Source organism: Hyperoodon ampullatus, assembly GCF_949752795.1.
Source record: "Hyperoodon ampullatus genome assembly, contig: scaffold_486, whole genome shotgun sequence".
NCBI classification, from domain to species: domain Eukaryota; kingdom Metazoa; phylum Chordata; class Mammalia; order Artiodactyla; family Ziphiidae; genus Hyperoodon; species Hyperoodon ampullatus.
The window spans coordinates 72,788-80,993 of record NW_027640370.1 but is presented as its reverse complement, the minus strand read 5'-3'; positions in this window follow the sequence as shown (position 1 = coordinate 80,993).

Here is an 8,206-nt window from a genome sequence, read left to right as displayed (position 1 = left end):
CTTCCCTCTTAGAATTGCTTTTGCTGCATCCCATAGGTTTTGGATTGTTGTGTTTTCATTGTCATTTGTCTCTAGGTATTGTTTTTATTTCTTCAGTGATCTCTTGGTTATTTAGTAACGTAGTGTTTAGCCTCCATGCGTTTGTGTTTTTTACGTTTTTTCCCCTGTAATTCATTTCTCGTCTCATAGCATTGTGGTTAGAAGAGAGGCTTGATATGATTTCAATGTTCTTAAATTTACTGCGGCTTGATTTGTGATACAAGATGTGATCTATCCTGGAGAATGTTCTGTGCACACTTGAGAAGAAAGTGTAATCTACTGTTTTTGGATGGAATGTCCTATAAATATCCATTAAATCTATCTGGTCTATTGTGTCATTTAAAGCTTTTGTTTCCTTATTTATTTTCATTTTGGATGATCTGTCCATTGTTGTAAGTGAGGTGTTAAAGTCCCCCACTATTATTGTCTTACTGTCAATTTCCTCTTTTACAGTCGTTGGCAGTTGCCTTATGTATTGACATGCTCCTATGTTGGGTGCATGTATATTTATAATTGTTATATCTTCTTCTTGGATTGATCCCTTGATCATTATGTAGTGTCCTTCCTTGTGTCTTGTAACATTCTTTATTTTAAAGTCTACTTTATCTGATATGAGTATTGCTCCTCCAGCTTTCTTTTGATTTTCATTTGCATGGAATATCTTTTTTCCATCCCCTCACTTTCAGTCTCTACGTGTCCCTAGATCTGAAGTGGGTCTCTTGTAGACAGAATATATATGGGTCTTGTTTTTTTTATCCATTCAGCAAGCCTGTGTCTTTTGGTTGGAGCATTTAATCCATTCACGTTTAAGGTAATTATCGATATGTATGTTCCTATGACCATTTTTTTATTGTTTTGGGTTTGTTTTTGTAGGTCCTTGTCTTCTCTTGTGTTTCCCACTTAGAGAAGTTCCTTTAGCACTTGTTGTAGAGCTGGTTTGGTGGTGCTGAATTCTCTTAGCTTTTGCTTGTCTGTAAAGCTTTTGATTTCTCCCTGGAATCTCAATGAGATCCTTGCCAGGTAGAGTAATCTTTGTTGTAAGTTCTTCCCTTTCATCACTTTAAGTATATCATGCCACTCCCTTCTGGCTTGAAGAGTTTCTGCTGAGAAATCATCTGTTAACCTTATGGGAGTTCCCTTGTATGTTATTTGTCTTTTTTCCCTTGCTGCTTTCAATAATTTTTCTTTGTCTTTAATTTTTGCTAATTTGATTAGTATGTGTCTCGGTGTGTTTCTCCTTGGCTTTATCCTGTATGGGACTCTGTGCACTTCCTGGACTTAGGTGGCTATTTCCTTTCCCATGTTAGGGAAGTTTTCGACTATAATCTCTTCAAATGTTTTCTCGGGTCCTTTCTCTCTCTCTTCTCCTTCTGGGACCCCTATGATGAGAATGTTGTTGTGTTTAATGTTGTCCTAGAGGTCTTTTAGGCTGGCTTCATTTCTTTTCATTCTTTTTTCTTTAGTCTGTTCCACAGCAGTGAATTCCACCATTCTGTCTTCCAGGTCACTTATCAGTTCTTCTGCCTCAGTTATTCTGCTATTGATTCCTTCTAGTCTAGTTTTCATTTCAGTTATTGTATTGTTCAAATGTCCAGTTATAATGTAATTAGTCATAATTCCAGTTATTATCTTAAAATGTTATGTCACTGAAACAATCAAATTTCCTAGTCAGTTTCTTTAAAGTGAACTTTCATCAGGTCTTTAATCCTGACCATCTTAAGCCTTTTGTCATTCATAGTTATCCTTTTACTCTGATGCTTTCTGAGAGCTCTTACAGTCAGTTACACACCAATGTGCTTTATCATCAACAAAAAAGGAAAGATTTAGTGGAGACGTTGATGTGTTCCTGAACTGCTGACCCCAAATCAAGCAAAATAAGAGTGAATTACATGTGACTGAATGAACTGATAAAGATGATTATAATTTTTCTAAACTTTTGTTTGAAACATGCTGGTTCTTTAATGACTTATCTTCCAGATTAAGAAACCGTCTTGCCCTGTTTTTTAACAAGCTATCTAAAACTTGAAACAGTTTAATACATTAAGCCTTTGTAAATTAAAAAAATATTTATCTTTTCTCTCTCCCTAATCCCTCTGGAATTTAGCAACTCTTACTGAATACAGTTCACCCTTGAGTAACATGGGTTTGAACTGCATGGGTCCACTTATACGCAGATTTTTTTTCCCTAGTAAATATTACAGTACCACACGACCTGGGGTTTGTTGAATCCAAGGGTTCAGAACTGCAGATATGTTTTCCTTTATTCATCCATCCATTTCCAAATATTTGTCAAGTGCTCACTGGAGATTGGCACTGAGCTTAGGCAGTGGAGATGCTGTAATGAAAAGAAGGAATGTGCTCATTGTCCTAAGGGAAAATGCATGGTGGGAAGCAGACATTAAACAAGTAATAACAGTAAGAACCATAATCGTCAAATGGGATAACTGCTATAATGGACTGACAGATACACACTAGTAAATATAAAATAGACAACAAGGACCTACGGTATAGCACAGGGAACATAATGTATGTATAACTGAATCATTTTGCTGTACGCCTGAAACACAACATCGTAAATCAACTAAACTACAGTTTTTAAAAGTGCAGGATGATAAAAGGGCAGTCAAGTCACTCTTTAGTGATTTAACCTCTTAGACATAACTCGTTGAATGGAAAGCAAGGAATCCAAGCCAGGTAGATCACTTAGAGTGTATGCTGGTCATTCTTCTTCTTTTTTTTTTTTTTTTTTTTTTTGGCGGTATGAGGGCCTCTCACTGTTGTGGCCTCTCCCGTTGCGGCGCACAGGCTCCGGATGCGCAGGCCCAGTGGCCATGGCTCATGGGCCCAGCCGCTCCGCGGCATGTGGGACCTTCCCAAACCAGGGCATGAACCCGCGTCCCCTGCATCGGCAGACGGACTCTCAACCACTGCGCCACCAGGGAAGCCCCATTCTTCTTTTGCCTCTGCCCCACCTCTTATCTCCTTACCCTGCAATTCTGTTCCTTTTTTTTTCCGTCCCTGCCCTGCTCTGTGCCCAGGAGGCTGACCAGTATCAACTTACTGGGATTCCCTTGCACTCTGGCTGTCAGTGGGTCTGGAGTATGGAGCACAGAGATCTAGATGTTACCTTGTTCTCTCTCTGCCTCATCACTATGGATTTTTCAGTGGATGGGTCTGTCTTTAACTACAGCTCTTTTAGGGAAACCTCATCCTCCAGTCTTCCCTCCTCTTTCTCCCTCTGACCTAGTGACGATAAAAACCTCCTCCTGTTGCTAGATCTTGGGTGCCTTAATCTCCATTACAGGTTCTTTAATTTTTTCCTCCATCACTCTCAAAACACCCTTAATTAAATTCTGCTGAAAAATAATAGCCAAGTAAGCCCTCTGTTTTCTGTTGAGACTCTGATTGATACAGAGTGCTTCTCCATTAATTTGCAATTAGAACTAAGAGATCAACTGTATTCTTTTCATGGCAATGAAGTTATTTGCATAAATTCTATAACAATCTATTCTCCTTGTAACAGGACACAATTAGAAACATCGATTTATTACCAAGGCTTTGCCTGAAATGTCATATTTAGAAAGATGTAGATAGAACCAAACCATTTTCAGGAACTATGTTGATTTTGTGGGGTCAATGCTTACAAAGTCCCTTGAAAATAACTGGTCTGGTACCTGGCTTACAGGGTTCCCAGGCTTACCCTGGGAAGTGAGGAAGGAAGTTCACTTCCTGAAAAACTCAGGAACCTTAGGCTATTTGGGGGACATTGAGAAGAGAGAAGTTCACCCAAATCGAGGTATTGCAGGGGAAATATGGTGGTGAGTCCATGGCTTGGCTTCCTAGCCTTTGAGAGGCTTTTAAAAATTGAATCTGATAGAGAGCCCAAAAATAAACCTAGGCACTGATGGTCAACTAATCTATGACAAAGGAGGCAAGAATATATAATGGAGAAAAGGCAGTCTCTTCAATAAGTGGTGCTGGGAAAGCTGGACAGCTACATGGAAAAGAATGAAATCACAACATTCTCTCACACCATATACAAAAATAAACTCAAAATGGGTTAAAGACCTAAATATAAGACTGGATACTGGGGGCTTCCCTGATGGCGCAGTGGTTGAGAGTCCGCCTGCCGATGCAGCGGACACGGGTTCGTGCCCTGGTCCGGGAAGATCCCACATGCCATGGAGCGGCTAGGCCTGTGAGCCATGGCCGCTGAGCCTGCACGACCGGAGCCTGTGCTCCGCAAAGGGAGAGGCCCCAACAGTGAGAGGCCCGTGTACCGAAAAAAAAAGAAAAAAAGACTGGATACTATAAAACTCCTAGACAAAAACATAGGGAGAACACTTTTTTTTTTTTTTTTTTTTTTGCGGTACGCGGGCCTCTCACTGTTGTGGCCTCTCCCGTTGCGGAGCAGAGGCTCCGGATGCGCAGGCTCAGCGGCCATAGCTCACGGGCCCAGCCACTCCGCGGCACATGGGATCCTCCCGGACCGGGGCACGAACCCGTATCCCCTGCATCGGCAGGCGGACTCTCAACCACTGCGCCACCAGGGAGGCCCGGGAGAACACTTTTTGACATAAATCGCAGCAATATTTTTTTGAATCCACCTCCTAGAGTAATGGAAACAAAAGCAGAAAATAAACAAATAGGACCTAATAAAACTTAAAGGCTTTTGCACAGCAAAGGAAACCATAAACAAAATGAAAAACAACATACGGAATGGGAAAAAATATTTGCAAATGATGTGACAAATGAGGGATTAGTTTCCAAAATACAAACAGCTTAATATCAAAAAAAAACAAACAACTCAGTCAAAAAATGCATGGGGGCTTCCCTGGTGGTGCAGTGGTTAAGAATCCGCCTGCCAATATAGGGGACACAGGTTCGAGCCCTGGTTTGGGAAGATCCCACATGCCGCTGAGCAACTAAGCCTGTGCACCACAACTACTGAGCCAGCGCTCTGAAGCCCGCAAGCCACAACTACTGAGCCCGTGTGCCACAACTACTGAAGCCCGCACGCCTAGAGCCGATGCTCCGCAACAAGAGAAGCCACTGCAATGAGAAACCTGCACACTGCAACGAAGAGTAGCCCCCACTCTCCACAACTAGAGAAAGTCTGTGCACAGCAACAAAGAAACAAAGCAGGCAAAAGTAAAATACATAAAAATTTTAAAAATGCGTGGGAGACCTAACTAGACATTTCTCCAAAGAAGACATAGAGATGGCCAACAGGCACATAAAAACATCACTAATTATTAGAGAAATGCAAGTAAAAACTAAAATGAGGTATCACCTCACACTAGTCAGAATGGCCATCATCAAAATGTCTACAAGTCATAAACTCTGGAGAGGGTATGGAGAAAAGAGAACCCTCCTACAGTGTTGGTGGGATTGTAAATTGGTACAGCCACTATGGAGAACAGTACGGACTGGAGTTTCCTTAAAAAACTAAAAATAGAGTTATCATATGACCTGGCAATCCCACTCCTAGGCATATATCCTGAGAAAACTATAATTCAAAAAGATACATGTACCCCAATGTTCACAGAAGAACTATTTACAATAGTCAGGATATGGGAGCAACCTAAATGTCCATCGACAGAGGAATGGATAAAAAAGATGTGGTACATATACACAATGGGATACTATTCAGCCATTAAAAAAAGAATGAAATGATGCCATTTGCAGTAACATGGATGGACCTAGAGATTATTATACTAAGTGAAGTAAGTCCGACAGAGAAGGACAAATATCATATGATATCACTTATATGTGGAATCGAAAAAATGATACAAGTGAGCTTATTTACAAAACAGAAATAGACTCACAGACATAGAAAAAAAACTTATGGTTACCAAAGGGGAAAGGAGGGGGAGGGATAAATTAGGAGTTTGGGAATAAAGTATACACACTATATATATAAAATAGATGTATAGCACAGGGAACTATACTCAATATCTTGTAATAACCTATAATGGAAGAAAATCCAAATATATATATTTATAAATATGTAATATTTACAAATACATAAATATTTATAACTTAATCACTTTGCTGTATACCTGAAACTAACACAACATTGTAAATCAACTATATTTTAATAAATTTTTAAAATAAATAAAAATAAAAATTGAATCTGTGATTCCCTATTAACAGTTCCAGCAATACAAACTGCTCTGCTCTGAGAAATACCACGACAGTGACACGAATGTACGTGCTGTCACTGAAGGCACTCAAGCTGCAAACACATTGATTGATTTGCAGATATTTTTAGAAACAACAACCTTTTTTTTTTTAGTTTTTAATTTTGGCTGTGCCAGGCCTTAGTTGTGGGATCTTCGTTGCAGCATGTGGGATCTTTAGTTGCGGCATGCAGGCTCATAGTTGCAGCAAGCGAACTCTTAGTTGTGACATGTATGCAGGAACTAGTTCCCCGACTAGGGATCAAACCCGGGCCCCCTGCATTGAGAGTGCAGAGTCTTACCCACTGGACCAGCAGGGAAGTCCCGATTTGCAGATATTAAATCATTCTTGCATCCCTAGAATAAATCCCACTTGATCATGGTGTATGATTCTTTTAATTTGGTTTGTTAATATTATGTTGAGGATTTTTGCATCTATGTACATCAAGATCCTTGATATTCTTAAAATCCGAATTTAAAATATTATCTCAGTGAAAAATTACAGGTAAATGCAAAAGTATCAAGAAATTGAAAGAATCCTTAGAAATAAAGGATAGTAAGGAATAACAGATAAAAGGAACAAGGACTCAAAATAACTTACTTTCCGTAAGAATTTTAGCTCTTCAGAGGAATTCTCATTAAAATAAATGTAAAAGACAAGCTTTAGATTAAAATTTAAAACTTTTGGGGGCACTATATTTCCATGGTGAAATGGAAACCTAATTTATGTATAAGATATTAAGTAATACTGTTTTCAAAAACTTTTAATGACTTGGATAAGTACTAATATCAAGTGAAAAGGTAACTAGGAATATAGGATGATCCCATCTAATTTAGATGAAATATAGATATGCTGAGTGCTAGTTCTCAAATTTTTAAAGTCTTTAGTGTTAATACAATGGGAAGGATTCCATAAGCATGCTTTGGTTTGATATTCTGTTTTCTTTCAACCAGACACACAGAGCTGCGATGCAGACCAGGTGTGACCAACACTTTCCCACCCCACCCCCTTTGCGTCCTGGGAGGCATTGACTTTCTGTCCTCGAGCCCAGTGCCTGACTCAGGGGTTCCATAAATGCTCCCTGATATACTGCACTTGGAAAGAAGCCTATTTTTCCATAGTGTGAAATAATAGGAAAATTACTTCCACTCGAAGATTCCCCCCTAAACATTGAATCTTACAAATTTGGTTTTGATCTACCTGCAATCTTGTGAAGATATCTGAGTTTAGATGTGGCTTCTTTTTTTTTTTTTTTTTTTTTGCGGTATGCGGGCCTGTCACTGTTGTGGCCTCTCCCGTTGCGGAGCACAGGCTCCGGACGCGCAGGTTCAGCGGCCCATGGCTCACGGGCCCAGCCGCTCCGCGGCATGTGGGATCTTCCCGAACCAGGGCACAAACCGGTGTCCCCTGCATCGGCAGGCGGACTCTCAACCACTGCGCCACCAGGGAAGCCGTAGATGTGGCTTCTTTTGCAACAGAACCAGGGAACCCTGAGCACTCCTGTCATTTCTCATGTGACCACCAGAGGGCAGTGCGTGGCTGCTTGTGACAATCACACTGCCCCCCATCAAACCTTTTACAAACAGTCTTCCTCAGAACATGTTTTATATCCTTAGAGCATTTCTTTGAGGTTTATTTAATTTCCTTTTATTCTTCAAACCTTTGGAATCTAATGAAAACTCCTTACAAATAACAACTAAAGGTAATGCACTGGATGGGAGATGCCCCTCCTTACACAGGCAGACACATGAAATTATGAGTGTCTGAATGAGATGGACCCTTGCCTAACATAAAATTTAAAAACTCATCCAAAATGGATCAAAGACCTAAATTTAGGAGCTAAATCTATAAACTTATAGAAGACAACATAGGAGCAAATCTTCATGACTTTGGATTTGGAGTCGGTTTCTTAAAGGTGACACCTTTCATGAAGGGTCACTGACATGACTGTTTTCCATTTGACTCTTAGGGTGCCTCAGGCCCC